Raw genomic sequence first — 9,141 nt, forward strand, 5'->3', positions numbered from 1 at the left:
CTTTCTGGCCCTTTGTGGCTATTTGCCAACTTCTATTCTAGAGGGAGGCAGAGAGGCCACAAGTCTTGCCCCCATCACACCCCTGTGCTGTAATTTGAATAAATGTTCCACTGGAGCCCAGATGCTGAGGCCATGGTCCCAGCCTGTGACATCCCTGGGAAGTGGCAGAACCTTTTTTTTAAGTGAGACAGGGTCTCACTAAGTTGCTTAGGGCCTCCATAACTTATGAGGCTGATTTGAACTTGTGATCCTCCTGCCTCAGCTTCTCAAACCCCTGGGTTTAAAATTGAGAGCCACTAGACCCACCTGTTCTTTGTATTATTCTGCCTCAAAACCTTCACATTCTAAATACATACTTATAATGCAATCAGAGGAAGAGAGAAAGGTTGAAAAAGAAAATACTGGGAAATAGTATTGATAAAATTATATTTTTATATCATGTGCATGTATGAATGTGTAACAATGAATCCCATCATTATGTGTAATTAAAATGCACCAATGACATGTAAAAATAAATTTGTATGCATATAAAACAGAAAAAAAGAATTTCAAATTTTTTGTTTTGTCTTGTTTTTGTTTAAAATAGAAAGTTTATTTGTTCAGTACACCAAATAGGATGCAAGCACTGTCATGACAAATATATAGGAATATGCAGATCAACATAAAACAGTAATTTAGTTTGAATTAAGGGAAATCTCTACAATTTTATGACAACATACTCCCCAAAAGACTTCTTTGTTAAGTTAATTATACAATTCAAGAAAATAAAGGGTAATGGATTAAGTGGAAGTCAGTTTGTAAATTTTTCATAAAAATGAAACTCCAACTTTTATTAATCCATTCCAGTTAAACACTACAACTAAAATTTCCAAGTAAGCACAGAGAAGATGCAATTAGTTTCCTTTCTGTCTCTCTCTCTCTCTCTCTCTCTCTCTCTCTCTCTCTCTCTCTCTTAGCTTGAACAGTGCAGAGGAAAATGTTTACTACAAATACATCAGGCATACTATTAGACTAAACAATGTAGAACACAGTGCACTAAATTTCAAACTCAAATTGTACTAAATGCTTATCTTACTATGGTACATTTTGGTCCATGATGTGGTTTACTGTCAAGATAGATCACAATGTGTTACAGAAACACACAGTTGCTTTTTCCATTTGTGTGTGTGTGTGTGTGTGTGTGTGTGTGTGTGTATATATATATATATATATATATATATATATATATATTATATTCCAACATACAAAGTCAGGTTTTCCCAGGAGGAATTTACAGGAAGCAGTCTGGGGTGTGCTGGGTAATATGTGGTTCTCCACCACAATATGTTGGTTTAAACTGAAGAAAGAAAATATTTTAAAATCTTATCTAGTTCCAAAACAGCAACCTGGTTCCCATAACTGTAATTGGGAGCACTGAAAATGGTAACCACATTCTGATCATGGCACCAATTTTATCCTTCCATTACAAGGTGGTGAGCATGAGAAACCATTGTGAGACCATTGGCATGGTTAAACGTCTCTGAAATGTCTTGTCCAAAGGTGTAGCCAGCACCTCATGGTGAAATACACCAACGACAAGATCATCTGGATCTGACCCTAACAGATCACACACTGGGCCCTTATGTGGAACTTCTTGTAAACAATCCAGGACTCTTATATGATCCAGTGTATCTATGGATGGAGAAAGGCCACCGTGGAAGCAGATTATCTGTCCATCTACTAACACTGTAAGTGGAATATAAATAAACTGATTTGTAAAATATATCCAAACATTGGTATTTACATGCTTTGGTAGACATTTATCATAAAAGTCATAGACATAGGTAATTTGTTTGCTTTTATGATTTCCTCTCAGTATTGTCATGCCTTCTGGAATGACAATGCTACAAGAAGAGTCACAGTCTCCATGGAATAATAACTTCTGTCTCTATAGTCATCATGAATAGATGGTTTTTTATCTGGTGATTTTCCACTAATTCTAAAGGGTTTCATAAGGTCATGGAATTGACTATTTACATCTCCCACAGATGGTAACAGGACACAAAACTTCTTTCACATTTGATTCTTTTGTTAAAATTTCCTTAGCTTTTTTAGCAGTATGACGATTCCTTAGAAATCCTGGCATGAAACCACAAATAGACCCAGCTATTCCACTCTTTGGTTTATACCCAAAGGATTTAAAATCAGCATACTACAGTGACACAGCCACATCAATGTTTATAGCAGCACAATTCACAATAGCTAAACTGTGAAACCAACTTATGTGCCCTAAACACATGAATGGATAAAGAAATTGTGGTATATATGCACAATGGAATATTACTCAGCAATAAATAAGAATAAAATCATGGCATTTGCAAGTAAGTAGATGGAGTTGGAGAATATCATGGTAACTGAAGTAAATCAATCCCCCACCCCATAAAAAAGGTCTGTCTGATAAGTGGATGCTTAACCATAATGAGGGTGAGGGGGGAGCATAAGAGGAATGGAAAAACTCTGGATGAGGCATAGTGGAGGGAGGGGAGGAAAGGGAGGGAGAGGATAGGGGCCAGAAAAATTGTGAAAGGAGATCAACATCATTACCCTAGGTACATATATAAAGACACCAATGGTATATGTTTATTTTGTCTACAACCAGAGAAATGAAAATTTGTGCTCCATTTGTGTAGAATGAACTGAAGTGCATTCTCCTGTCATGTATAACTAATTAGAACAAGTTAATTAATTTAAGAATTTTGCTTAGTCTTTTCACAATTTTTCCACACTTCTTGTTAAGCTCTTGACACTCATTCAGTGGCTTACCCACGGTTCCAGCTTCTTGGTGACCCCTGGTTGTTTTGGGTGGCCCCCTCCCCACCCTAGCCCTGCCCCTGCTATACTCTCTCCAGCTTGGACATGGCCTCCAGCTCCCAGCAAAAGACAAGGTTGAGAGGAGGGCAGCTGAGGGTGGAGGGGCAGCTTAGGGGCACGGACTCCAGGAGACCCTGCCCATTGCCCCAAAGGATGCACCCCAGAAGCCCATGAAAAGTGCAGGAATTTGGGGAAAGTGCAATGGGGGCCTCAGCACCCTTCCCTCTCACCAGCCTTTCTCTCGCCCCTTCTCCAATCCATGTGTATTGATTAAATTCAAATCATCTTTTTTTCAAAAGCTTATTCCTATCTTTGGACTTTCAGGCCACTTTTCTACCAAACCAACACTTTAATGAAACTGTCTTATGGCTCGAGTGTGGGATCCCTTCAAAGTTTTCCCCATAACCTCGGATGAACAGCACTGTCCTTTGTAAATGTCTTTTTTTTTGGGGGGGGGGGTGCTGGGAGTTGAACTCAGAGCACTTGACCACTGAGCCACACCCCCAGGACTATTTTGTATTTCATTTGGAGACAGGATCTCAGCTGAGTTGCTTAGGGCCTCACTTTTGCTGAGGCTGGCTTTGAACTCGGGATTCTCCTTCTTCAGCTGTTAGACCAGGATCTAAAGAAAAGACCATTGACTCCAATTAAAATCAAATTAAAGTAAGCTTATTATTCAACTGGCCAACCTGCCTTTCCCAATAAAAACTATGGGAACAAGACACCACCGCAGCTTTCTTGCAGCCCAGCTTTATAGCCCAGAAAGTCACACAAAGTGGGAGGTTACAGATAACAAAATTACGAGGAGCATAACACAAAGGCTAGTTTATATTTTTGCTGGCCCAACAGAAGAATTTGTGAAGGTCATTAGAGCCTCAGAGGGAAGGCCACGATTTATGAGGTGTCATCAAAGTTTCAGAGAGGGTTGCTATCTGGTCAGAGAGAGCCCTGGGAGTTACTGCAGCTCACAAGCAGCCACTCTTGCTAACACAAAGCTCAGATGAGACTCTGTGGCAGATACAAGTATAAGCTAGCATGCACACTATGACCATTCTGTAGAAAGAGATTCAGAGGGGAGCTTCATATGTAGATCCATCTTGGAAATACCAGCCTCCTCCATCAGAAGGACCTTCATTAGTCATATGGATTCTCATAATTTTTCTCAAGTGCTCTTCTCCAAGCACCCAATTAAACATTAATATCTGGTCAAGATTATACTCCTTAAGACCACCTGACAGAATTGTCTGCTCTATTCCTCAGGAATTCTCTCAGCATAATGTCCTTTCCCATCTTTTCCTTACATTCCTACATGTCCCATTTTAAGGGCTGAGAGAAGCCATGGAAAATCTGCCTATCCTTTGAAGATAGGCATTTCCAAAGCCTTGGCTTGTAGAAGCATTGTAAGCATTGGGGGAACCTGGGGTCTAGTTGACTTTGGCTTCCTAACAAAGGGCTTATAAACTACATGAAGTGGGTGGTGAACATTACAGGATTCTTGCATTGGAGCCACTTCCCTGTAGGTTATAGAATTGACCACCATCCCCCAGGCCTGAAATGCCCAAAAGACCCTCTGACCCAGACAATGGCTTGTTGTGAAGACTTTAAAAATGAAGTAAACATGGCAACACTGGCATACACTTTTCACACATAAGACACATGCTTATTTTATTCCCCAGAGCTACAGAGCTGTTTCCAGTCAGTCAAATTATCTATCTTATGAGCACATAATCAAAGGGTTCTTTTCACTGTTTCCCTGATGTACAGTTCTGTAAATGACTCCAGGCTATGAAGAGCAAGTGACAGGCTCTATATGGAGGAATCCTGTTTATGTCCTTCAAAAACCTAAAATATTTATCCCACTATTTTTAGGAAGTTAACATGATGGGTAAGAAAAATATGAAAAGATGACTCCAAAGGGGAAGAGGAGAGCAGAAACAAGGGGGCATCTTCTAGGAAGGAAGACAGAATATAGAAGCCATTGACACTGTGACCTTCAGAAACAAGGACCATGGCAGGTATAATGGCATTTACCCCTAGACTGTGGGTTAAATGGTATGGGAAAGGGGGGTTTTGTATAAAATGCTCAATAAGAAATAGAATGCTGAAACCTTTAGAACTCCCTCCACTACCCTTCCATACCCTGTATACAGTAAGAGCTACCTCCTCAGTATGCAATATTTCCCTAGACATACATATAACACTGAGTGTATGTCTGTGTGTATTGCTCCTTCCCTCAAATTGTAAATCGGTTGCAATTGAAGGCAGGAATCGTAATAGGTTCACATCTAAATCCAGCACTAAACAAAGTTCCGAATCTGATAGATTATTTACAAGGCCTTTGAAGGACTGAATGACTATAAGAATGAGTGAATTGAAGAATGATGAAATGAATGCATAAAATGTGAAATCTAATCAAACACAGACTATCCAGTTTCTAGGATAATATCCTGGAGGAAACTTTCATTGCATTCCCAGAAATTTTTAAAGGTGAACTGCCTAGGAGTAAGAGAAATAGCATGGAATTTTGCAACCCAGGTTTGATTTCAAAGCTTGACTCCACTTTCAAGATGAGTTTGGGGAAGTTGTTAGCCCTTTGTCCCTCAGTTTTATCCTCTGAAATTAAGATACTAGATAGTGTACCTGAAAGAGTTATAGTCATAATCAGAGATAGGGTATACTTAGGGTCTGCTCAGTAAGGTTGTAGATATTACCAATATTTTCCAAGTCCAGCATCATTTCCAAGATGAGGCACCCATTTTTTAATGCAGGAAGTGCTCACGTCACTAAGTTTACCAAGTCATTCTCAGGTATCAAAAAACTGGACTGAGTTGCCTAAAAAATTTATTTTTACTTTCAATGTTGTCACTCTTCCTCCTATTAGCCCAATAGAATGAAAAAATCCCTCAAGAAAGGTAAAATGATTATTCATATTAGGCAATTTCACTGTCCCTGTAAGTGAAGTTATGGTAAATATTAAGCCTCAAAGCCTGTGGAAACTAATGGACAGCTATAATTGAGCAATATTGCCTGTGATAGACAAGAACATGAAGGAACCACTAAAAAGGGTCGGGGGGGAGGAATTCTTGCACAGGAGTGTAAAAAAATATCCAGGGGCTGAAAGCCATGTTACATGCCCTTTGATGGTCAGCAAGGGGACTTTGCTGAGAGATTCTGGCTAACCAAACAATAATCATCTTGAATGGCACTAAACACCAGTGGCATGGGGCAAAGTTTTAATATTTGTGGTGAAACATCATTGTGTGGGTAAGATGGTCATAGCACAGTGACTGGCCTGACCTTAACAATTGGCACCACCCAATCATAAGGGAGACAGGAAATGCAATGCCACTGCTTGATCATAGTGAAAAGAAAGGAAAACATTTGGCAAATAACACTAAATGGCAGCACACACCAAAGACAAAGATGCATCCAGAAAGCTCCATGGGACATCCTGGGACAACAGTGACCATGAAAATTATGGGAAGAAAAAGAGTCAAACCCCAAGTTCTAGTGGCTCAGAGTAGAAGAGAGGTCATTGCAGAAGAGAGCATTGCTTTGCACTTAGCAAAGTATGAGGAGCTCAGTATTTCCTCCTGCTCTCTTTAATGGTCAACTATATTTGCATTATAATTGATCATCAATATCCACAGATTCAACCAGCGACAGGCTGAAATTATTCAGGGGAAAAAATTGTACTGAATATCTAGAGACTTATTTTTTCTATTATATTCCTTAAACAATTTAGTATAATAACTATTTATAGAGCAGTTATATTATATTAGGCATTGCAAATTCTCTAGAGATTATTTAAGTATTACAAAATAATGTACCTAGGTAGTATGTAAATATTCTGCTATTTTATATAAGGGACTTGATCTGTTGTATCCACAGGAGATGCTGAAACCAGTGCCCTATGGAAACTAATGGACAGCTATAATTGAGCAATATTGCCTGTGATAGACAAGAACAGGAAGGAACTACTAAAAAGGGTGGAGGGGGGAGGAATTCTTGCACAGGAGTGTAAAAAAAAGGTTTCTTTCCCAATTTGTAAGTTTAAAATACACATAGAAAGAGAGTTCTATGTGTATTTTATTTATGGGTATTTATTTATGGGTATTTTATACTGCCAGGCATCTGTGTGGTATTAGCAACAGCAGCACTTTCTGACTCTACTTGCCTTAGAGGGGATTGAGGAGAGAACCTCATTTTCTAGGTCAAGATCTTTTTTTTTTTTTTTTGGTAGGAGGGATTGAATTCGGGACACTCAATCATGGAGCCACATCCCCAGGCCAATTTTGTATTTTATTTAGAGTCAGATCTCCTTGAGTTTCTTAGTGTTTTGCTAAATTGCTAAAAATGACTCTTGGAGTCAGATGGTATGCATCCTCAGATGTCATGGAAACAGACTTATATGCCTTCAACAAGTGTCAGAAAAGGTCAAATATTTGGCAAAAGCAGAGGCTGACCCAAAGTATAAGGCATAAAGAAAATCATTCCCACCCCTTTCTTTGCCTCCTCTTTAAGGGGCCACATAGACAGAGGTAATTGGAGTTTAATTTGAAAAGTAGAAAAACTTGAGAATGCAGACCTGCCACCAAACACACTCATTCTCACACCCTGAAGTTATTTCAAGGTGAAAGAAAGGTTGAAAGAGATAACAGGGGAGGCCATTTTAATTTTTATTAGATATTTCTACTGACTTTTGCTGATTTTTGCTGTCATTTAAATGTCTCTGCAATAATACCACCAGATTAAGATGGAGCCTCTCTTGATGGCAGTTTTATTTGGTAGCCTATAATCAATTACTGTATCACAACAGGCAGGTACAAATGCCCCCTGCAAGTCCCTTTAACTGAGAATCTTCGATCAGTAGAAGACCCTGAGCAGACCCCAGGTAGGCATAGAGACATCCATGAAAACTCCACTGCAGGTGTGGACTTAGCTCTCCACCTTACTGCTCAGCAGTTCTCAGCTGGGAAATGGTCACACCTAGGGAACATTCGGCCTCTCTAGAGGCATTTTTGATTGTCAAGAATTAGAATGGATCCTAGGACATCTAGTAAATAGGAAACAGGATGGCTACACATCACTATTATGGGCAAGCCCCTTACCACAAACAACACTCTGGCCTCTTGTGTTGCTCTGCTGAGGCTCAGGAACCCTGGGCTAGATCATACATGCTGCACAGGAAAGCACTGAGACTTTTTTAATTTATTATTTTATCCCCAGTGCTTTAAGCACAGTGAATGTCTTACAGTAGGTGAGGAAGGAAAAAAGAAACAAAAGAAAAGGGAGAGGGAGACACACTGCATATTATCAGAAAAAACCTAAAGCCTGCAGGAAGGAGAATTATTAATTAGGGCCTGATTGTTCTATAGTCTGATTGTCAAGGGTTTTCCAGTCCAAGGTCAAGTTGTGGATATCGAGCCAGATGCCCCTTCTTGAATATCAGGCAAGATTCTTTCTAAGCATTAACCCCCATTGAGAAAGTAGTCTTTCCTCCTCCTCTATCCCAAACATGCACAGGGAGTCATTGAGCACTTGATCTTCACGCACATGTGCACACACAAACATGCAAGCCATCAGATCCATGACCCCATGCAAGAGCTGGTTGCCTGGGATGGTGTATTGCCAACTGCAAGAAAATCCTGTTGCATTCTGATCCTGTACATTCCAGAGAGTTCTGTGCAGTGCTCCACTTCCCCTTCCAAGGTGCCATAAGAGAAAATAAAAGCTCCAGTGAGATGCAATGTCATGCAAAGCCAGGCCACTGCCCTCTTCTCGCTACCTGAGAAGTCTGTGCTTGTCCCAAACATTCTTAGTCCACCCCTGTGAGGCATCTCTTGATGATAGATTGAGGATCAAAGGACAGAGAAGAGACTGTTGACATTCTCTGCTCTGCTGGCCAAGTCTTATGTCACACTGGAAGATATTCCATTAAAACAAAGGGTCCTGCTGTTTGGCAGTCACTCATAAGTCTGCTTAGTGTCCATGAAGCATGTGACCTACAAATCCATAAACACAAGCCCTGGCCTGAGGGAGCAGAGAGCAGGCTGCTAGGAGCACCTGCAGAGTCACTTACTCCCTTCCTGGGGATGGAAATTGCTTTTGTTAACCAGACCTTTTTCTGTTGGTACTTGGTTTCTTTGACAATGGGGCTTTGCTGACACTGAAGGGTATGACTTAGGTTGCTTGTGTGTGTGTGTGTGTGTGTGTGTGTGTGTGTTGAGGGGGGGATACTGGAGATTGAACTTAGGAGCATTCTACAACTAATGTGTGCCTGAACAAGAT

At 40.2% G+C, this 9,141-nt stretch overlaps 1 pseudogene; it reads right to left on the reverse strand.

Annotated features, from left to right (window-relative positions):
- Positions 1-1,270: 1,270 nt before the first annotated feature.
- Positions 1,271-2,817, reverse strand: LOC124106423 (serine/threonine-protein phosphatase 2A catalytic subunit beta isoform-like; annotated as a pseudogene).
- Positions 2,818-9,141: the final 6,324 nt, after the last annotated feature.

The sequence above is a fragment of the Marmota monax genome, unplaced genomic scaffold, assembly GCF_021218885.2.
Source record: "Marmota monax isolate L192 unplaced genomic scaffold, Marmota_monax_Labrador192_F-V1.1 WCK01_AAM20220418_F8-fsc00469, whole genome shotgun sequence".
NCBI lineage: Eukaryota > Metazoa > Chordata > Mammalia > Rodentia > Sciuridae > Marmota > Marmota monax.